At 37.0% G+C, this 23,574-nt stretch overlaps 1 long non-coding RNA gene across 1 annotated transcript in view; it reads left to right on the top strand.

Moving 5' to 3' along the window:
• The window catches only part of LOC122427544, a 29,426-nt gene extending 8,714 nt beyond the window's left edge, over nt 1-20,712 (top strand). The window contains exon 3 of the long non-coding RNA XR_006265435.1: nt 20,578-20,712. This is a non-coding gene — a long non-coding RNA (uncharacterized LOC122427544). The remainder of the gene's footprint in view (nt 1-20,577) is intronic.
• The last annotated feature ends 2,862 nt before the right edge of the window (nt 20,713-23,574 follow it).

The raw sequence follows: 23,574 nt of genomic DNA, 5'->3' as shown, positions 1-23,574 counted from the left end.
CCAGCATCAGGGTCTTTTCCAATGAGTCAGTTCTTCCCATCCGGTGGCCAAAGTATTGGAGTTTCAGCTTCAACATCACTCCTTCCAATGACCACTCAGGACTGATCTCCTTTAGGATGGAATGGTTGGATCTCTTTGCAATCCAAGGGACTCAAAAGTCTTCTCCAACACCACAGTTCAAAAGCATCAATTCTTCGGCACTCAGCTTTCTTTATAGTCCAACTCTCACATCCACACATGTCTACTGGAAAAACCATAGCTTTGACTAAATGGACCTTTGTTTGCAAAGTAATGTCTCTGCTTTTTAATTTCTGTCTAGGTTGGTCATAACTTTCCTTCCAAGGAGTAAGTGTCTTTTAATTTCATTGCTGCAATCACCATCTGCAGTGATTTTGGAGCCCCCCAAAATAAAGTCTGTCACTGTTTCCACTGTTTCTCCATCTATTTGCCATGTAGTGATGGGACCAGATGCCATGATCTTAGTTTTCAGAATGTTGAGTTTTAAGCCAACTTTTTCACTCTCCTCTTTCACTTTCATCAAGAGGCTCTTTAGTTCTCCTTCTCTCTCTGCCATAAGACTGGTGTCCTCTGCATATCTAAGGTTATTGATATTTCTCCCAGCAATCTTGATTCCAGCTTGTGCTTTAACCAGCCCAGCATTTCTCATGATGTACTCTGCATATAAGTTAAATAAGCAGGGTGACAATATACAGCCTTGACATACTCCTTTTCCTATTTGGAACCAGTCTGTTGTTCCATGTCTAGTTCTAATTGTTGCTTCCTGACCTCCACACAGATTTCTCAAGAGGCAGGTCAGATGGCCTGATATCCACATCTCTTGAAGGATTTTCCACAGTTTTTGTTGATCCACATAGTCAAAGGCTTTGGCATAGTCAATAAAGCAGAAATAGATGTTTTTCTGGAACTCTCTTGCTTTTTTGATGATCCAGCAGATGTTGGCAATTTGATCTCTGGCTCCTCTGCCTTTCTAAAACCAGCTTGAACATGTGGTAGTTCATGGTTTATGAATTGTTGAAGTTTGACTTGGAGAATTTTGAGCATTACTTTATTAGCATGTGAGATGAGTGCAATTGTGCAGTAGTTCAAGCATTCTTTGGCATTGCCTTTCTTAGGGATTGGAATGAAAACTGACCTTTTCCAATCCTGTGGCCACTGCTGAGTTTTCCAAATTTGCTGGCATATTGAGTGCAGTACTTTCACATCATCATCTTTTAGGATTTGAAATAGCTCAACCGGTATTTCATCACCTCCACTAGCTTTGTTCGTAGTGATGCTTCCTAAGGCCCACTTGACTTCACTTTCCAGGATGTCTGGCTCTTGGTGAGTGATCACACCACTGTGATTATCTGGGTCGTGAAGATCTTTTCTGTACAGTTCTTCTGTGTAGTCTTGCCACCTCTTCTTAATGTCTTCTGCTTATGTTAGGTTCATTTCATTTCTGTCCTTTATTGAGTACCACCTAGTCTGCTATTAAGTCTTTTATAGTGTTTTTCATTTCAGTTTTTGTATTCTTCAGTTCTGACCTTATCTTTTATATATATATGTATATATTTTCTAGTTCCTTGTTAAAATTCTCCCTGTATTTATTTATTGTTTCCTTTAATTCACTTAGCATTTTTATTACATTTTGAATTCTTCCTCTGGTAGTTTACTTTTGTTTTGTTAGTTGTTTTTTCCAGAGGTTTTCTTGTTCTTTCAGTTGAGACAAATTCTTGTCTTCTCATTTTGCTTAACTTTCTGTTCTTTTTGAAATTAGATGATACAATTTCCTATGGTAGTCTTGAAGATTTGTCCTTATGTGGGAGCATCCTTACACTGGGCACATCTCCACCTCCATGGAGATGTGCCCAGTGGCTTTGGTGGCAGAGCTGGATTTGACATGGACACGAGCCATATTTTTCCTCAGACTCTTCTGCCATCTATCACCTTGGTAGGAGGTTGGCCTGGAGAAGCATGGGTTAGGGCTGAAGTGAGGTTTTAGCTTGAACTTGTCCTCTCCTCAGTGGCCATCACTACCCTACCGGGGCAGGATGGACCTCAAGTGATCGAACCAGCAGCCATGTGGTTCAGGTATGAGCTGGGTCTATTCCCTTTAAGAGTGTGTCCCCTCACCCCTTTCCCTCTTGCCACCCATAGGTTTGTTCTGTACATTTGAATCTCTGTTTCTGCTTTGCAAATGAGTTCATCTCCACCAGTTTTCTAGACTCTGTATATAAGCAATTCTGCATATAACAAAAGCAATACAATATTTGTCTTTCTCTTTCTGACTTACTTCATTCTGTATGACAGTTTCTAGGCCTATTCACATTTCTGCAAATTGCATTGTAGAAATTAGGATTGTACTGTTTCGAACAAAAATAATTTTCCTTCTGCTTTCCCAATCCATCTAGGACTTCCAGTACAGTATTGGATGAAAAGGATAAGAGTCAACTTCCTTTATCTGTTCCTTATTATAGAAAGAAGCCAGTAAGTACAATGCTGTGGATTTATGTTAGATGGCTTTTATCAATTTTAGGAAGTTCCTTGTATTTCTGTTTCCTAAGATTTTGTATCATGAATGAGTGCTAAATTTTGTCAAAAGGTTTTTATGTGTTTACTTAGAAGATAATATTTTTTCTTCTTTAGTTTGTTAAAATATTAAATTGCATTGATTGTTCATCTGCTTATAAAACTATCCCTAGTATGAACCCTACTTAGTAGTATTAAAACTAGTTTCTGGATTCTATTTGCCACATTTCCTTAAGAATTCTGCAGTTAAGTTCACGGAGTGTATTGGCTTGTAGCTTTCTTGGCTGTAATATCTTTGAATGGCATTGGTATCTGTAGTTTGGCCTTGTAGACGGAGAAGGGAAGTGTTCCTTTCCCTTATAGTTTCTCTCAGGATAATTTGAAGAAAATAAATTCTTCTAGTACTATAGATTTAGAAATCAACAACATAAGGTGAGATTGGAATTCTGTGTTTTATGTTTTACAATATACATACTGTAATGTTTTATATGTACTACTATATAGAAAAGAAATAACTAATAAGAACCTACTGTATAGCACAGGGAACTCTTCTCACTGCTCTGTGGGGACCTAAATGGGAAGGAAATCTAAAAAGGAGGGAATATATGAAAGCATATAACTGATTCACCTTGCTATACAACGGAGACTAACACAACATTGTAAAGCAACTATACGCCAATAAAAGTTTTAAAAACCGCATATGTTCCATAATGTAAAATTACAAATGAACATTCAAACCAATAAAAGATGTTATCGAGATATGTTTGTTATTGTGAATTCTACAGAGGAGAATTATAAGTCAGACAACCTAAAAGAGAAGCTATCTTGTGTAAACAATTTAATATTTTGAAAGCAAAGCTTATATTGCAACTACAAATAATAGTAATGGGGAAGGTGTAGACAGTAAAGTGGCAATATGTTGGGTTTCTCATCTTATATAGGGTAGAATTAACTTTTTCATTTCTGGCTTTCAAATATTAAAAATAGGAGTAAAGTGTTTGTATAGTATGTAAATTTTATTAATGGTAGAATGTTTGTATAGTACTTAAATTTTACTAATGGTAGAACTAAAAGCATCTTATATAACTACCAAGTTTCTGCTGAATTTGAGAGGAAATATAAATGGTCCATATGTTGTATGGTCCCTATGTTGTGTGTGTGCACACACTTATGTATGAGTGTGCATGCATCCACACATGTTTACCAATGAGAAAAATAAATAAATAAAATTCAAGATGAGAACTACAATTGGAATTTTAGACAAAATAAATTTTGTGAAAGTGATAGTCACTCAGTCATATCTAACTCTTTTTGGCCCTACAGCTGGAGCCCACCACACTCCTCTGTCCATGGGATTCTCCAGGCAAGAATACTGGGGTAGGTTGCCTTTTCCTTCTCCAGGGGATCTTCCCAACCCAGGGACTGAACCCAGGTCTCCTGCATTGCAGGTGGAGTCTTTACCATATGAGCCACCAGGCATGTTCGTTTTTACAAAAAACAGCTATATGCTTCCTAAAAAGATACTCTAAAGTCAAAATGTCAGAGGATGTTAAATAATAATCAGAACAACAATGGATGCTCAAGAATTATCAAGCAAGGGCAAACAAACAAAAAAGATGTAGAAGTTAAAATGGAAGGTAAAAATCTTAAGCAGGATTAGAGAGGCATCAATAAAATGTATACATACAAATGAAGAAAGAACAGTAACATATATTAATATTAATAGAACAAATAAACTAATTTCAGGATAAAGCCAAAAAAGCCTTAGAAAAAAATTAACCAAACACACTGATTTGTGTGACATTATACACCCACTTCTGCTTTTAACAAGTTAAACTGGCTTAAAAATTAATAAGTATAGAGATCTTAAGTTATATAGTTAGTGAAGTTAAATAAGGTGCTTATAAATAAATATGTATATAAAACATATAATATCACAAATCATAGACTAAAACTTACTTAAATATATTGAATTTTTCATTGACGAATACTGTCATAAACCTCCATGTACCCAACATTCATCTTCAATTACAATTAACTCCTACTCTTTATCATTCCATCTCACTCTGGTTTATTTTAAAGGAATCACACCATTCAGTGGCTACCTTTCACTTTTTATTTCTGATACATAATTTCAATAATGTTATTATGTTAAAAATGAACAATTGTTACTAAATATAATCAAATATTTTTTAGTGATTAAATTTTCCAACTGTCTCATAAACCAAAAAAATTATTTGTTAAAATTAGGATGATTGCAAATCAAAAACAAAGTAACAGCTATAATCAGAATATCAACTGTACACTCAAGTACAAGAAAAATTCTAGAACGAAATACATCAAAATACTAACAATATTTTTCTGTGTGGTAAAGTTGAAACTTTTAAAATTATCTCTTTACACCATCTAATAATTATCTAAATTTCTTAGTAAATATTAAAAAGACCATTGCAGCTATCCATTATCATGATTAAACTAATGATGTGTTTGTTAAACAAGACCAGTTTAACCTGGTTAAGAATAGTTATCAAATTATTAGCTGTTGGCTGTCTTTTTTTAGTACAAGTAACTGATAAAGAATTTATCTATGTGTGAAATTTAAAAAGATAGTGGTATCATTAATTAAAAAAATTCTTTTTCAATATTATTTTGTTCCTACGTGGAATTTTAAAGGATGGTCCCCATTAGCCATCATGCTCATTAAACTTCAAAAAAGTAATTCTCCTTAACCAAGTGCATTGCATTTTCAGATTTATTGCCAAGTCGAGTCCAGAAACAGTTAAAATGGTGGTAGTAAAAAGTATGCATATTTGTATTACTATGCTATTTATATCCAAGAAACTCATTTCAGGAAAAAGTCTAGGTATTCAGTGGTGTGTTTGAACCGTAGGTCTGTTTCATGTTTTGTCCCTGCTAAACTGATGATCCTGCATGAAGCTAACTGCACTTAAACTCATGTTTATTATTCTGTCTCTGGCCTCTGGCTGAGGCTTCTTAAGACAGTGTTACAAGATCTTCTGTATGGACTTTCTAGAGATTGCTCTTGTTTCTCTGGTATTAAGAGGCAAAGTCATTCGGTAGATAGCAAAATGCAAATATGTGCAGGCTGTCCCTTTCACCCTCTTCCTCCTTGTGCACACATACCACACACACACACAGGCAGGCACACACACACATGGACATATACCACGCACACCCTTTCTTTGTTCTCTAAGGATCTATGATAACTCCAAGGATCTATTGACCTCAAAACTTAGGCTGAGGAGAAATACTCCAGCGATGAAAACAGAGACAAACCTTGCATATTCCAACCCTCTTTACCATTACCTAATTTTCCTGAAGTTCTACTCTGTTGTTGGTAATCTAATGTGCTATCTTCCCAGGTGTTTACAAATTTAAATTTTGGATTTGAATTCTCATTGCAAAAAAGACATATTTAACAAAACTTCAGTTCTAGAATTCAAGGTTTAGTTACAAACAAGTCAGGGAAGAAGGGTGGGTTGGCATCAGTATGTTTAGAGCCAGTGGGAGGGGAAATTTCCATAGTTCCCCCTAAATCATGCAAAATTAGTAGTAAGTAGGAGATTCTTCTAGGCCTGGGTAGGACAACGTATTAGCTGGCTAATACTCTGGAGCATTGCTCTCTGCCTCCAACACATGCACTTACCCAAAGGCACATACCAAGTATACAATAGAGGTTTTGAACAAAGGCGACTTTCCATAGCTGGTCTAAAGCAGTTGCTTGAAGTGAAGTGAAGTTGCTCAGTTGTGTCCGACTCTTTGCGACCCCATGGACTGTAGCCTACCAGGCTCCTCTGTCCATGGGATTTTCCAGACAATAGTACTGGAGTGAGTTGCTATTTAATCCCAGTCACCCTCTGGCACAATAACACCATTAATGTAACTTCTTTGAGTTGTAACAGTTCAGCCCTAATGGGGGAAATAGCAGTCACCTTTCAGATCCAGTTAAAATATTTGTATTTAGTTTAAAAGATTAGTTGGCAGTTGTCTAGAATGAAGGGAGCACAGAACATATATTTCGGAAGAGAAGGAGGGAGCTTGGGAAATTGCATGTTACCGGAAGGGGTATTGCAAGGAAAAGCCCTGCCCAACCTGGACAGCATGAAGGTGGTGGCTTTCTTGAGAGACTGTTGTCTAATTAATTATTTCAGTGTTTTTCTTAACTCCTGGCAAATTCAATTCAGTGTTGTGTTTCTCTTCAAAAATGTTTAAATTTTAGTCCAGCTGTTCTAGTCCTATTCTGCTGCCTTACTTTTGGTTTTTCAATTATGTTCCCCTAACATAGTTTATGTTATGAAGATTTTTAAGCCTCAGAAAATAGTTTGAACATGGAAAAGTATAAATGTCTTGGGTTGTACAACTGTAAATATTTCCATGTAATAAATGAGATGCTTTTGTGTTTTGAGTTCAAGTTAGAGGTAAGTTGTATAATAAGATACAGTAAAATGAATGTATTAATACAACACCCTCATTTATACAACTGAGCTCTAATGTCTGATGTATATAGAAATACAATTAGATCTTAGCTGAGAAAAACCTTTATGCTGGCTTGTTTCTGAAATATGATTTTCTACACTCTGTGTACCTTGAATCTGACACTCAAATAAATTCCCAAAATAGAAGTGTGGTGAGAGAAGAAAGTTAACTCCCCTGGAACCATTACCTCAACTTTTCTTTGACTTCTGCTTCATATATGCTCACCAAAGACAAAAACCTGCAACAGACCTTTGAAACAACAATAAGGATTTCTAGTTTAATATCACAAGTCAGAAATGCTGGTTCAAGTCTCCAATTTCCAGTGCTAACTCTTTCCCTTGACTTCTAGTTGAAACGTCCATGAATGTACAGTTTAAAGACCAAAACTGGTGTCACCCCTAAGAAGTAAAGAGGAAAGAACATGTCAAAAATCCAGGGTAAAAAGACAGTAATTGCATTGGTTTTGAAGCCCATGAATATTCCCGTCTTCATGATCCTAAATAGGAAAGACAGCCTCAAAGCAGCATGACTCTTTGAGATATCAGCTGTCTATATCTGGCTCTGAAAATATGGGCAGAGCCCAGCTCACACAGACTTTAGTCCAAGTCATTTAAAAAATTTGGTCTTTATCTAAAGCACAGCGAGAATCTATTGGAGAGTTTTAAACAGGAGAGAGGTTTATACTTTTAAATAGTCACAAGGGCTACAGTTCAGAGAATCATTTGTGAAACAGCAGGAATGTATTCAAGATTGGGAAAGATGGTAGCGCTGGAGACAGGGACAAATAGAGGGTTTTAGGAGGTAATCCAGGAGGAGGTATTGACAAAATGGGGAAGCCTTGAAGACTGATTTGACTGTAAGTGCGTGGCAGAACCAGAGACGTAGAAGATGAAAATAAAAAACACATGCTTAGCTGTAAGAAATTTATTTAATTTAATCCAGCATCTCTTGCTACTTAAAAACAACAAAAATAGGGGCAAAAAAGTCTATGAAACGAGGAATAGAAGGAAGCTTCCTGCTAGAGATAGACAGGATCAGTCAAAATGATAGACAAATTCATATAATGCAGTTTCATAAAACATAGTTTTATACAATATAGTTTCAATTCTAAAATGTTTACTATTTCAGGATTTAATGTTTCTGAAATCAAGTGTGCCCTACAATTACAACTTTAACCAGTTAGTAGCCATCAACCAGACGACTATGTCACATGCCAGCTATACTGTATAGAATTGCTCAGTCTCTCACTTCTCTCTCTTTTTTTTTTTTTCCATTTATTTTTATTAGTTGGAGGGTAATTACTTTACAATATTGTAGTGGTTTTTGTCATACATTGATATGAATCAGCCATGGATTTACATGTATTCCCCATCCCGATCCCCCCTCCCACCTCCCTCTCTACCCGATCCCTCTGGGTCTTCCCAGTGCACAAGGCCCGAGCACTTGTCTAAAAATCTCACTTCTCTCTTATGTTCTTTTCTATTAATATCTTAGAGAGATAAAATCCTCCTTCTAAATTCAAATGTTCCTCTGTTACTCTTCCAAAACCATCTTATTTCCATGTATTTTTATTCTTCTGTTTAATAATCAGACAGACATATATTCAAATTCCACATTTCCTCCTTATTAGTTATGTCACTTTGATGAGATAATTTAACCTATCAGAATTTTAGTTTTATCATCTTAAAATGAGGATGAGTGAACACTTATATTCCAGCATTATTTTGGTTTAAGAGGGATGCATTTGTGAAACATCTTACTTATAACTGATGAATTATAAATAGTCAATAAGTTATTATATTATTTCATTGAAGTGTTCCTCTTTCAAGATATGCTACAAGGAAGGGAACAACATTAAATAATACTAAAATCAGCTTAATATGCACCAAGCTCTACTCATCACATCTTCACCTCCACATTTTTTTCATGACACCTTTATTTCCTCATTATATCCCAATTCATGTGGCAGATGTTCCATCATTCTTTGATTTCACTCATCTAGCTAGGATTCTAACATATTCTCCATTGCTCAGTCTTACTGTCTCTATTTCCAAAATTTGGTTATATTTGTCTCTGTCTTTCCATTTTCGTTTATTTCCATTCACATTGCCATCAACTCTTAACCATCTGCAACCTTAAATTACTATAGTAGCCACCTAGAATGTGTTACCCACTTCTGTCCTCTCATTATCCCCTACCAGCATCTGTCCTTCTGCCTGTGGCCATGTTGCTGTGTACTGTCTCAAAAAAAATTTGGAAGTTTCCCAATAAATATTCAAACTCACCATTTAAGCTCTTCCACATCCTGTTTACATTCAAATCTTACAATCTGATGTCCCATTATTCCTCTACAAGATCTTCATAGCTCAACAACCTTAGACCACCTGCTGCTTTACAAACACTCTGAATTTTCTTTTGTTTGAAAATTCACATTTTCCTTCTGCCTGTACATCTAATTAAAATCAATGATTGAAACCCTCTTTTTTACTTAAGGTTTAGCTAAAATGCTTATTTTTTCCAGTATACTTTTCCCTTAATTCAGCCCATTTGGCCAACTCTAAAGAAGTCTGACTTCTCTGAAATGCCAAAGTGCTTTAGACCACACATGTACTCCTTGTCATATAAGGATTTGCAGGAGTTATTATGAAACCTGTAAGAATCCTGGGAAGCGAATCATTTTGTGCTTTTTCAAAAAAGATACATTCTAGGCATGTTTTTACAATATTTGGAGAAGAGCATGAATGTTGTGTGGTGAAGGAACAGAAGTTCACCATCTTCATTTAAACTGTTCTCTCTAAAAATTCAACCTTGGTACCCAAATCTTATTTCAAAGCAAAAGCAAAATCCAATACACTTGTTTTAAAATTAACTTTAATAGTAATCTATTATTTAAATAAGTTCCTTAAGAATATTCCTTACCCTACATTCAAACTGTCTTATCTAGGGTTTCTTCTACCACTTGTAAGGATTTCTGGCATACACATTGTCTTTATTTTATTTTATGTATTATGCCCCAATGAAGTTTTAGTACTCTACGTAGACTTATATCCCAGGCAAATTAGCTACCTATCTTATTTATGCTTATTTTGATCTCTGGGGAACTTTGGGTATTGAAACAATCATTGTAAAAAAGATCTCAACTCTTTGAAGCAAAATAAATTATGTCATAAATAACTGCATGGTTTTAGTTCATACTAACTCAGTCAACACCTATTTTTTTGGAAGAAAGGTAAGTTCAATGGGCATTTGCAGAAAATATTTGATGACAGCAAGTGATGGAGGGGAAAGCAAATTTAACTCTGAGTACCAATTTATTGCCTCCCTAAACAATTTTAGTCCAATCGGACACATCTTCCTCCCCTTACTGATGGTTGCCATTTCAAATTTTATTACTTTATTTTGACATTTACATTCCTGGACATAAACTGTTAGTAATGCCAACATTACACGTACTGATAAACTACTCTGAAGGATTTTTAACATGCACACATGCATTATGTTTATTTTACTTGGTATACTGCAGTATTTGTAGTGCAATACAAAGATGAAAACAGTTCAGATTAATGACTCTTTCATCTCCCATTTTGACAGACACTTTTTCAAAGCACTAGTATTACCCACTTAGAAAGTGGATTGATGCCAATGCTCAGAGCATTACTTCTTCCTTCAGCACACCAGATGGGACTAAAAATTCAAAATATTTTCCACAACAGCTGTATCTTTGACAACAAAATTAATACCACCCAAAATATCACTGCTATGTGAAGAGAATAATGATCAGACTCTTCAGTCTAATATAACTAGCCTCATCCTAGGGTTATAGTAAGAAACAAATATTAACGAAAACAAAAATAAATCTGATCAACTCTTGCTAGCTGTCAGTCACGTGTTATGTCTGGTATCAAAAACCAGAAGTGTAACCCTTAGTACATTTATCATGGGACAGCTGCTCCTCTCAGAATGTGAATTACACCTTCCCCTGGAGCAAGCATTAATCCATTGATACATTTTCACCACTAAACTTTCTCAGAGAACATCATATTTTTATTTTAACCTCTGTCTTTATTTGTTTGAGGAAATAAATCTCTTAATGAGGATTTGCCTAGAAGTTAATTTTGAAATTCTCTAAGTTGAAATAATATTTTCTTTTTTATTATAAGATTTAAAAGATTTTGTGAAGAATATGAGGACTTGAAGCCTGGTTTACAATAGGGTTTGAAATATGTAACTTAAATCCAAAAGTCTGATGAACTTATACATCTGATTTGTGCATCCCCACAAAAATATTAAACAGGTTATGAGTGAGAAAGTCAGAGAATCTGAAGACAGAGATGATAATGAATTTTAGATAATTAAAGTGTTAATAAACACCTGTAAGAAGATGGAATAATAGTAGCAAGGATTTATTTTTTTCATTTAAGTGGGTAAAATAGCACACTTACATCATATAAATTATATAAATTTATATACTTTACACAATTATATAAACTATATAAAGTATTTTATATGATTGTTAGAAAATAAAGAATGTAAAATCCTAAGCTTTCAAAGTAATGTTAGGTGGATGCTTTTATTAGGTTGGTGCAAAAGTAATTGTGGTTTTGCACTGTTGAACTTTGCTTTTTGATAATGGAATGCATTCTTAAATAAATGTGGTTATGTTATACATCATTTTAATGTGCATTTCTTGCTTTATATATTTTTTTCTCATGACATTACTTGCTGTTTGTGTGTTTGTCAGTCGTTCAGTTGTGTCAGACTCTGTGACCCCATGGACTGTAACCCACCAGGCTCCTCTGTCCAAGGGATTCTCCAGGCAAGAGTACTGGAGTGGGTTGCCATTTCCTTCTCCAGGAGCTCTTCCTGATCCAGGGATTGAACCCACATTTCCTGTATTGCAGGCAGATTCTTTACTGTCTGAGCCACCAAGGAAGTCCCCTCAGTTTTCAGATATTATAAAAATTCAGTTGTTGGGGAGGAAACTGAGGCACACTGACTCCCCACCCCAGGCCTCTATTTGCCAGTCTAAAGTCTAGTGTACACCCTCCTGCTCTCCACCCCCAGCAGAATGAGCTACATTCAGGCAGCCTTTTGCCAGGGGGTGGGTCTCAGGAGCCCATCTGGTGGCCTGTGTCGGGGGAGGCTGGTCAGGGTCCAGCTTATTTTGTATTTATTTCAGACTAGGGAAATGATGTTATATAAAAAGCAAATTCAAGGAATTTTCTTATTCGAGTTCAAAATGGATCGTAAAGCAGTGGAGACACTTCACAACACCAACAACACCTTTGGCCCAGGAACTGCTAACAGTGTACAGTGCAATGGAGGTTCAAGAAGTTTTGAAAAGGAAACAAGAGCCTTGAAGATGAGGAACACAGTGGTCAGCTATCAGTTCAGTTCAGTTCAGTCACTCAGTCGTGTCCGACTCTTCGTGACCCTACGGACCACAGCACATCAGGCCTCCCTGTCCATCACCAACTCTCGGAGTCTACTCAAACTCATCTCCATTCAGTCGGTGATGCCATCCAACCATCTCATCCTCTGTTGTCCCCTTCTCTTCCCATCTTCAATCTTTCTCAGCATCAGGGTCTTTTCAAATGAGTCAGCTCTTCGCATTAGGTATCCAAAGTATTGGAGTCTCAGCTTCAACATCAGTCCTTCCAATGAACACTCAGGACTGATCTCCTTTAGGATGGACTGGTTGGATCTCCTTGCAGTCCAAGGGACTCTCAAGAGTCTTCTCCAACACCACAGTTCAAAAGCATGAGTTCTTCAGCGGTCAGCCATCAGAAATTGACAATGACCAATTGAGAGGATCATTAAAGCTGATTCTCTTACAACCACAGGAGAAATTGAAGAACTCAGCATCAACCATTCTACAGTCATTTAGGGTCTGAAGCAAATTGGAAGGGTGAAAAACTCAATACTTTGGTGCCTCATGAGCTGACCTAAAACAAAACAAAAAAAATCATCATTTTTAAGTGCTGTTCTCTTATTCTATGCAACAACAATGAACCATTTCTCAATCAGATTGTGAAGTGTGATTAAAAGTAGATTTTTATACAACTGGCAATGACCAGCTCAGTGGTTGAACTGAGTAGAAGCTCCAAAGCACTTCCCAAAGCCAAATCTGCACCAAAAAAAAAAGGACATGGTCACTATTTGCTGGTCTGCGGTCGGTCTGATCCACTACAGCTTTCTGAATCCTGGAGAAGCCATTACACGCGAGAAGGATGCTCAGGATATCCATGAGATGCACCATAAACTGCAGTGCCTGCAGACAACATTGGCCAACAAAAAGGGCTCAATTCTTCTCCATGACAACACCCCACCACAAGTTATACAACTAATGCTTCAAAAGTTGAAGGAATTGGGCAATGAGGTTTTGTCTCATCCATCATATTCACCTGACCTCTCGCCAACCAACTACCACTTCTTTAAGCATCTCGACAACTTTTTGCAGACAAAATGCTTCCACAACCAGCAGGATATTCAGAGTTCTTTGAATCCCAAAGCATGCATTTTTACACTACAGGTACAAACAAAGTTATTTCTCATTGGCAAAACTGTCTTGACTGTAATGGTTCCTATTTTGATTAATAAAGAGGTGTTTGAGCCTAGTTATAATGATTTAAAATCCACAGTCCAAGATAGGAATTATGTTTGCACCAACCTAATAACTTTTTAAGAGAAATTTTGCTTCAACAGAAGACTAATTGTTAGGCTATTTAGTGATCTGCCCTTATGAGTTTAAGATATATGTATCTGTCTTGAAGTCAAAGCACATTGTTATAGTGGAATAGATTATTTGAAAACCCATCCTATCCAATAGAATCTAAAGAGAGGAAGTTCCTGAAGGACTACATAAAGTGTAGAATTATATAAAATTCTAAAATTTCATTTGTGTTTTTGTCATTAAGAATCAGAGAAATCAGACTCCCTCAGACACACTTTATATAATAATTAAAAAGCAATTAGTAAAATATTCTTGATAAGGGGAGTGAAGACAGCCATTCACAATTTTAAAATCAAGGTTTCTCAACCTCAGAAGAGTAGACTTTGTGGCTTGGTAATTCTATATTGTTGGGGGTAGAAGAGCTGTCCTTTGCATTTTAGAATGTTAAGCTGCATCCCTGGTTTCTCTCCACTAGATATTATTAGCACCCTCCAATTGTGACAACCAAGAATATCTCCAGGCTTTATTCAATGCCTCTTGGGACTCAAAAGCTTTCCCATTTAAAAACCACAATTTTAGGCTAACAGTTTGCAATATTTAGGTATGAATTTTATTTATGTGGATTGAAATAATAACAAGGAATTACATCAGATATAATCTCCTTGAGATTGTAGAATGTCTTTTTATCATGACTTCTTAAAATTAAGCTGAAGGAGACTTTTAAAGCTTGCTAATTTACATCAGTAAATATCTGGGGCATATTTGTGAAAATGGCTTAAAAGGATGCTAGAGAAATGAGGAATACACATTAAACTTAGGGTGAATTAATAGATGTGGGAACTTATCAGAGATTCCATGCACTATTTTAAACAGGTAAAAGTAGTTCTAATTTACTTAGTCTGTCGACTAAAACCTTGATTCAAGACGGATACTAGCTGAAGATGAAGTATGATGCACCAGAAATCTGTCTCTCTACATGGAAAAAAAATTGCACTGGCAGAATCTGTCAGATATAACTATTTCAGAACTGTAGTTTGTTGAAGGTTTGCAGCTTCCAGGAAAAGACTTAGATGGTAAATTGTGATTAATTTCAGTCAATTTTAGTTCTTAGCACAGTAGCAGCTACCCTTCACCACAACCACCCCCGCCAGGTCACATGGCAATCAGCTGTGCATATGTTTCTGGAATAACTTGCACACAGCTTATGGGATCCAATTAGGGCAAAAGGACCCTGTCCTCCAAATATTGCGAATTTGTGCTCTGATTGGTGCTTCTGATCATAGAGGTGCTGACAAAAAGGAAGGCAGTCATACACAAAAGGAAATGTGAATAGAATTTCTTCCTATCAGTAGTTGCTTTAAATGTAAATGAATTAAACTCTGTAATCAAAAGACAGAGAATGGTAGAATAGGTAAAAATGCATGACCCAAAAGATTGTATAAGTACCCATGGCTTACAGTGCTATCCCTTCAAGCATTTCTGGCAGGCTCTTAAAAATAATAGTTGGCATGCTAAATTTGACCTATAGGCTGTAGTTTGCCAACTCCTAGTCTTTATGAAATATGTAAAGATATCCCTTTTAAAGTTAAGAAGTTGCTCTTGTGCCCTATGCTGTTAAAAGATATGGCAATCCATGAGCTTCTTTGCATTTTGGAGGCAAGTTGTATTACATTGAGGTAAAATATAATATTTTTACTTTTAGCCTTAAAGGCCAGTTTTGCCTGGGTCCATAGAAAGAAAGAGTGCTCCAGTTCAATCAGACAACAATGAATGCAATTCTGCTACTCTCCTGACACAGTGATTTCAGTGGTTCTCAGAGTGTTTCTAGCATAATTCACAGTGGAGCATCCTGGGATTTCAGAGCACAGCCTCACATTCTTTGGCAAGTATCTACTTCGGAAAAACTTTAACCTGGCATACATGGAATATTAACTAAATCATGTAATCCAAAACACTTCGGATTACATCTAGAGCACATCTAGAGTACTCAATGCTCTATAATTTAGATGCTCATCACAATTAGAGGCTCTATAATCTACATAGACACAAAGTTAAACATTCCAAACAGTACTTCATCAACAAGTAGAAGTAAAATAAAATGGGATTGGCTTTGAACTGATTCTGTAGAACCAAATACATGCATGAACCAGTTGCTTAAACTTCTTGTCTTTTCATATCTGCTTTGCCAGTATGTGTTGAACACATTTTATGGTCTCAAGGGGCATTCTCTATGATGAGATCACTCAATTCAGTTCAGTTCAGTCACTCAGTCGTGTCCGACTCTTTGTGACCCCATGGAGTGCAGCACGCCAGGCTTTGTAGTCCATCACAAACTCCCAGAGCTTACTCAAACTCATGTCCATCGAGTCAGTGATGCCATCCAACCATCTTCATCCTCTGTTGTCCCCTTCTCCTCCCACCTTCAATCTTTCCCAGCATCAGGGTCTTTTCCAGTGAGTTGGTTCTTTGCATAAGGTGGCCAAAGTATTGGAGCTTCAGCTTCAACATCAGTCCTTCCAATGAATATTCAAGACTGATTTTCTTTAGGATGGACTGGTTGGATCTCCTTGCAGTTCAAAGGACTCTCAAGAATCTTCTTCAACATCACAGTTCAAATGCATCAATTCTTTAGCGCTCAGTTTTCTTTATAGTCCAACTCTCACTTCCATACATGACTACTGGAAAAATCATAGCTTTGACTAGACAGACTTTTGTTGGCAAAGTAATGTCTCTGCTTTTTAACACGCTGCCTAGGTTGGTCATAGCTTTTCTTCCAATGAGCAAGCATCTTTTAATATCATGGATATTAAATCTCATCTGCAGATGAGATCACTAAGAAGCAATAATTCATTTTGACTTATTTTGCAAATATATTTTTGTGATATTCTGGCACCAATCTGGAAATGGTCTGTGGATATATTAGAGCCCAATTAAATTATGATCATAGCAAATAATGGAGAAGTGATATTTCACCAGAATAAAAATCAACTGAAGTATCTAATTTTTATTTTATGGTGGAAGGAGACACGATGGTGTATAAATTGAGGATACATAAAAAAAAAATCTTACGCCTGTGACTCATGAATTTTTCAGAAGACATATGGAGATAAAACCCTTAGAATCATCTTAGAATATGTCCCATGCAAATGCCCACCAGAAAGCTCACACTTGTTGACAAATTCAGTTGAAGTTGTTGAGTCTCACTTCTCAGTCATCGCTGGTGGGTTTATGGTAGCAGAAGTTCACTCATTGCAGTCTGGACTATATAGAACTCCTCTTGCCCTGGACCCAATCAAAAATTATTACTTTCTGCTCAAAAGCAAAGTATTATATTTTATGTACTATACGTTGTCCTTAAATGCAAATAAATCCATTATTACACCTTTTAGAAGCAGAGAAACTTGATGAAAAGAGTCATATTCTCAAGGATAAATGACTGGCATGGGTTAAAGAGAAAGAACTTGGTTTCACTAATGTTGACTCAGCTACTGCCATCAATGACTTCTCATTTTGCAAGTGGCAGTAACCTGCCATGAATTTCCATTATGTCAAGTTACCTGGTGGCTGGTTGACAGTAATGGAATGCTTTCTTCATGGATGGAAGTACCTATTCCAATTTGTTCCCATTAAAAGGTATTTATTCTAAATGAATTTCTCTTCCTGTCTACCATAGTTCTTGCAGAACCATGATCAGTGGACTTATTAATGCTTTGTATGCCATCATCATGTCCCAGACCAAATACGTTCTCCTTGCTTTACAATGAAAGATTCCAGACCCTGAGCTATTGCCCGTAAATTCACTGTCCTTATGAAGACTCCATTTCCCATAAGCAGCTGGCCTTACAGAATGCTTGAGTGCTTTGAAAAGACTCATTTATCTCACCATCTGGGTATAATGCTCTACGAGATTGAGATGCTGTCCTTGCAGGAAAGGGTATATGTTCTAAACCAATGGTTCTGTTTCTTCTTTAACAGTAACACAGCAGTCAGAACTAAAATATTTATGTGGGGACTTCTCATATCATATCAAACAATCTACTCACAAAATGTTTGTTTTTGCTTTCTATTCCCAAGATTCTTGGGTCTTTTGTTTAATTTTCCCACCAAGTGACATAACCTAATGGCTCTATTGAATTGGAAAATAAAACTGCCACTTTATTATTTGGAAATTTTCACACCATTTCACATCACTGAATAGACAAAAGCAGATTTAATTTATCCTTACTATTGGGGAGAGATGAAATTGCTGCTATTCATTGAGTGCTAAAAGGACTATGGATGAAACACAGGTAACTTCTGGGGCCACTTCTTTTTGCTGCCGTGTCTGGTAGTAAAAGTTAAAGACTGCTATAAGATGGTTAGATCCCTAACCAACTGAAATATATATAAAGGATAAAGGAACCTAAGATATAAAGTAGAAAAGGGAAGTCAAGTATTCAGCTGATACCCATGACAAACTATCGAAATGATAATTGTAGTCACCTTTTATGTGTATAAATATATATATGCATAAACACACACATACATATACACACACCTGTACATATGTTTACAAACATACATATACACGCAGGTGTATGTATATATCCATGTGAGTGTGTACATAAGTTTATATGTACATTTAATTGTTAAATACATTATGGGATAGTTATTAGTTAGTTGATATGATTGGATCAGCATCTTTATGGGAATAGATATACTCTCAAATTCTGAATGTGGATTTGAGTGCATCCCCTAATGACAAACTGAAGTACTCCATTTGTTGACAGAGTGAGAGTGATTTGTATGAGCAGTAGTCACATTTTGTTAGAAAGGCATAATTTTTAAAATTTGAAGTATGAAAAAAGGATGATCTTAATATTGTACTAGTATGGACTGAGGTGGATATTTGCTGGCTTTTAATGAGGAGAGAGAAGTTAATTGTCTCCTACTCTAGAATCTAAAATTGCTACATATGCACTTTCCCAGACTCCTGTGCAGAGAGAGTGGCAAATAAATTCCTTTGGATGCACAGATGTTAGAGCTATGCTGTGCTTAGTCGTGTCCTACTCTTTGCAACCCCATGGACTGCAGCCCGCCAGGCTCCTCTGTCTATGGGGATTCTCCAGACAAGAATACTAAAGTGGGTTGCCATGCCCTCTTCAGGGCATCCTCCCAAACCAGCGACTGAACCCAGGTCTCCCACATTGCATGCGGATTCTCTACCTGCTGAGCCACCAGGGAAGCCCAAGAATACTGGAGGGCGTAGCCTATTCCTTCTCCAGGGGATCTTCCAGGCCCAGGAATTGAACCGGGGTCTCCTGCATTGCCGGCGGATTCTTTGCCAAGCTGAGCTACTAGGGAAGCCCACAGATGCTAGTAGTAGCCTTCAATTTCTAGAGATGAAGTGATAAGAATGTCCTGAGTTACAAGGATGATATCCATGTGTGGCATCAGCTATACAAGTTAGACAAGCTGGACATCCAACTCTCAGTGGTACAGCTCTGTTACCCCACTGGCTGGTGGTATAGAGGGATTTGCCTGGGGTTTTAGCGACCCAGCAGTCTGATTTTGGGGCCCAGTTCTCTAGCCTTCCATATGATTATCAGCATGTCTCAAAATTATTTAAATAAATTGTTTTTATTGCTTTAACAGGTCTGAATCAATTCCTGATAGTTGCCTTAGGACCTTGGTGGGCATACCAACTTTTTCTACAAAAGGATTTTTCTCAAAAGTTATATCATAAAAATGAAATCACAACAAAATGTATTTGGTTTATTCTCTAGTTTTCTAGGTAGACTTTTTAAATTTTCTGCCCAGCTCTACTGATGTACTCAATGTTAACATTTCTCTTCAAGTTCCATTTTGCTTCACAGTAAACAATTCTTCAAAGAGGAAGGGATTTATATACTTCAGCTTAGCCTTCCTGTGTCACAAACAAGAAATATAAATTTTGAAGTTGAATAATTTAGTGTATCTGATAAAACATAAATCCATTTGAATGAACAGTAATTATCAAGTTATATTTGGAAATTATTGTGTCATTAGCCATTTCTTCTGGTTTCTGAAAATCTTGGATTCCTCATTAAAAGAGGAATAAAAATGAGCAAGACTACATTAATTCTACAATTAGCAATAAAAAAAACCTGCATTGTTTCAGTAGGTGGTCTGAGATTAAGCAAAACAAGTTATTCATTTCTGAAAATTTCCTGGCAGAGCTTTTCTTTGAATATTGCTTAGAAATACACAGTAGTTCTTCCTGTCATATGCTTTAATGCCCTTGTTTTCAGGGTTATTTTGTTGTTTTCATTGAGGCCTTAACTAGTTTGTTGTCATTGCAGGGGAGGAAGTTGTCAACATAAACCTATCTTTGATATTAATGACTACTAAATTTGTGAGGACCTCAAAGCCTATAGCATATCATTTTGAGATCCAGGCCATGGTCATCATTCCAGATTTAATTGCTTGGCTTCAATTACTTTTCATGAACGTGTAGGACCCCCACTCTTAAATTTTATGGGTTTGCACCAATGACACAAGAACAGATAAAATACTTTCCCACTGAAGGATAAAGTGCCCGTGAAAATAACACGTGCACACCTGCTCTCCCTCCATTCAGACCATGTGTCATCCATCCAGACAATAAAAAGAGCCTTTTTACAGACTCTTTGGTGATTCAAGACAGAGTGCCAAAGGTCAATATGAAGACATTATTGTTTCTTTCTCATGGTGAATAATATTTGATAGTGGAGGTTAGAAGAAAAATTAAACATACATATAGACAGACAGACAAGCACATACCCTCTTAAGACAGTTCAACAGTGAATGTATGTTTCTATTAATCATTTTTAACTTTACTCATTTAAGAGGTTATGCCTTTCATAACAAGGGCTTTATAGGTGGCGCTAATGGTCAAGAACCAGCCTGCTATGCAGGAGATATGAGAGACACGAATTCGATACCTGGGTAGGGAAGATCCCCTGGAGGAGGGCACGGCAACCCACTCCAGTATTCTTGCCTGGAGAATCCCATGGACAGAGAAGCCAGAGAGTCTACAGTCCATAGAGATGCAGAGTTGGACATGACTGAAGCAACTTAGCATGCATGCACGCCTTTCATAACAAGGCAAAAAATGAAGTTTTTTTTGTCCCTAAGTGATCAGATGATGAGGATGACACCACTGGAAATTATTTGCTTTGCTTCAAAAAACAGAGTAAAGGGGAAGACACTTTGCACCACCAGCTTGCTAGTTAAGTATTTTTACTTTACCCTATTCTTTCCTGTTTTTTGATCAGGTTGCAAAAACCAGTTATCTTAACTACTTTAATACCTGAGATAGGTAAGGAATTACAAGTGCTGCAGGTGATCTCATGCATTGCAGGTGATTCTTTACTGACTGAGCCACCAAAGAAGCCCCATAAAGTTGTATATTTTAACTTGATAGGTAAGTCTTTAGCAGAGTTTGGTATCTGAATTAAATGTAATGAATTTTTGCAAAAATAGTGTGATAATCTGGCAAAACTGTTTCATTAACATTTTTATTGAATGAATGCAAACAGAAGTGCTTGTCTTTATAAACTTTGAAGCTTTATCAATATTGTGTGCTTCAATAGTAGAAGTTAGATATGGCCTCTGCAAGAGTGCTATAGAAGCCAGAGGGAATTTTTAAGGTTATTTAGCTGACACAGTTCTGTAAAATATTTAGATATCTAAACAGGCAAGATTTTCCTTGATCATTTGTTGCTGTTCCTCTTGTTGTTGCTGCTATTCAAGCAAGTTCATATTGCTATGGCTCATAGTAGGTATTCTACCCATGATTACTGGGCTGAGTTGTGTTTCATACTACTTGATACAGCCCAAGACAAGGGCAGTGTTTAAATAATCTCCAACAAAGCAGGTGCATAAGTCACCATATTTGCAAAAGGACCCAGAATGTTGACAATTTCTATAAAATAAACAAAGTTTATATGATATCACCCCTCTTCTTCACATAAAATCTAACACCTCTGACATGCCCTGAAGTCTCTGCATAATTTGGCTGCTGCCTACCTCCCTAATGGGCTTCCCTGGTAGATCAATTGGTAAAGAATCCACATGCAATGCAGGAAACCCTAGTCCAGTTCCTGGGTTGGGAAGATCTGCTGGAGAAGAGATAGACTACCCACTCCAGTATTCTTGGGCTTCCCTGGTGGCTCAGCTGGTAAAGAATCAGCCTGCAATGTGTGAGACCTGGGTTTGATCCCTGGGTTGAGAAGATCCCCTGGAGAAGGAAATGGCTACCCACTCCAGTATTCTGGCCTGGGGAATTCCATGGACTGTATAGCCCATGGGGTTTCAAAGAGTTGGATTTCAGGGCATGGCAGAGATGTTAGACTTTATGTGAAGAAGAGGGATAATATTACAAAGATTTGAGCAAGGGAGTTAGTTTTTTTTTTTTACTTAATTAATTTATTTTAATTGGAGACTAATTACAATACTGTGGTGTTTTCTGCCATACATTCACATGAATCAACCATGGGTATACATGTGTTCCCCATCCTGATCCCCTCTCCCACCTCCCTCCCCATCACATCCCTCTGGGTCATCCCAGTGCACCAGCCCTGAGCACCCTGTCTCATGCATCGAACCTGGACTGGTGATCTGTTTCACATATGGTAATATACATGTTTCAATGCTATTCTCTCAAATCATCCGACCCTCGCCTTCTCCCACAGAGTCCATAAGTCTGTTCTTTACATCTGTGTTTCTTTTACTGTCTCACATATAGGGTCATCGTTACCATCTTTCTAAATTCCATATATATGCATTAGTATACTGTATTTGTGTTTTTCTTTCTGATTTACTTCACTCTGTATAATAGGCTCCAGTTTCATCCACCTCATTAGAACTGATTCAAATGCAATCTTTTTAATAACTGAGTAATATTCCATTGTGTATACGTAACACAGCTTTCTTATTCATTCATCTGCCCATGGGCATCTAGGTTGCTTCCATGTCCTGGCTATTGTAAACAGTGCTGCGATGAACATTGGGGTGCACGTGTCTCTTTCAGACCTGTTTCCTCTGTGTGCATGCCAGGAGTGGGATTGCTGGGTCACATGGCAGTCATGCAAAGAGTTGACTCATTGGAAAAGACCCTGATACTGGGAGGGATTGGGGGCAGGAGGAGAAGGGGACAACAGAGGATGAGATGGCTGGATGGCATCATTGACTCGATGGACATGAGTTTGGGTAAACTCTAAGAGCTGATGATGGACAGGGAGGCCTGGCATGCTGCAATTCATGGGGTCGCAAAGAGTTGGACACGACTGAGTGACTGAACTGACTGAATTGATGGCAGTTTTATTTCCAGTTTTTAAAGGAATCTCCACACTGTTCTCCGTAGTGGCTGTACTAGTTTGCATTCCCACCATTAGTGTAAGAGGGTTCTCTTTTCTCCACACCCTCTCCAGCATTTATTGTTTGTAGACTTTTTGATAGCAGCCATTCTGACCAGCATGAGACAGTACCTAATTGTGGTTTTGATTTGCATTTCTCCTATAATGAGCGATGTTGAGCATCTTTTCATGTGCCTGTTAGCCATCTGTGTGTCTTCTTTGGAGAAATGTCTGTTTAGTTCTTTGGCCCATTTTTTGATTGGGTCGTTTATTTTTCTGGAATTGAGCTGCAGGAGCTGCTTGTATATTTTTGAGATTAATTCTTTGTCAGTTTTTCATTTGCTATAATTTTCTCCCATTCTGAAGGCTGTCTTTTCACCTTGCTTATAGTTTCCTTTCATCATGCAAAAGCAGAAGTTATTAATTCTTATTAAACCTATCATATTTTTTTTCAATTTTATGGTATGATTTATGTGACCTAAGAAATCTTTACTTATCCCAAGTAACAAAGATAATATC

Source organism: Cervus canadensis, chromosome 25 (genome assembly GCF_019320065.1).
Source record: "Cervus canadensis isolate Bull #8, Minnesota chromosome 25, ASM1932006v1, whole genome shotgun sequence".
In the NCBI taxonomy this organism is placed as follows: domain Eukaryota; kingdom Metazoa; phylum Chordata; class Mammalia; order Artiodactyla; family Cervidae; genus Cervus; species Cervus canadensis.
This window is presented reverse-complemented; position numbering and strand designations above follow the sequence as displayed.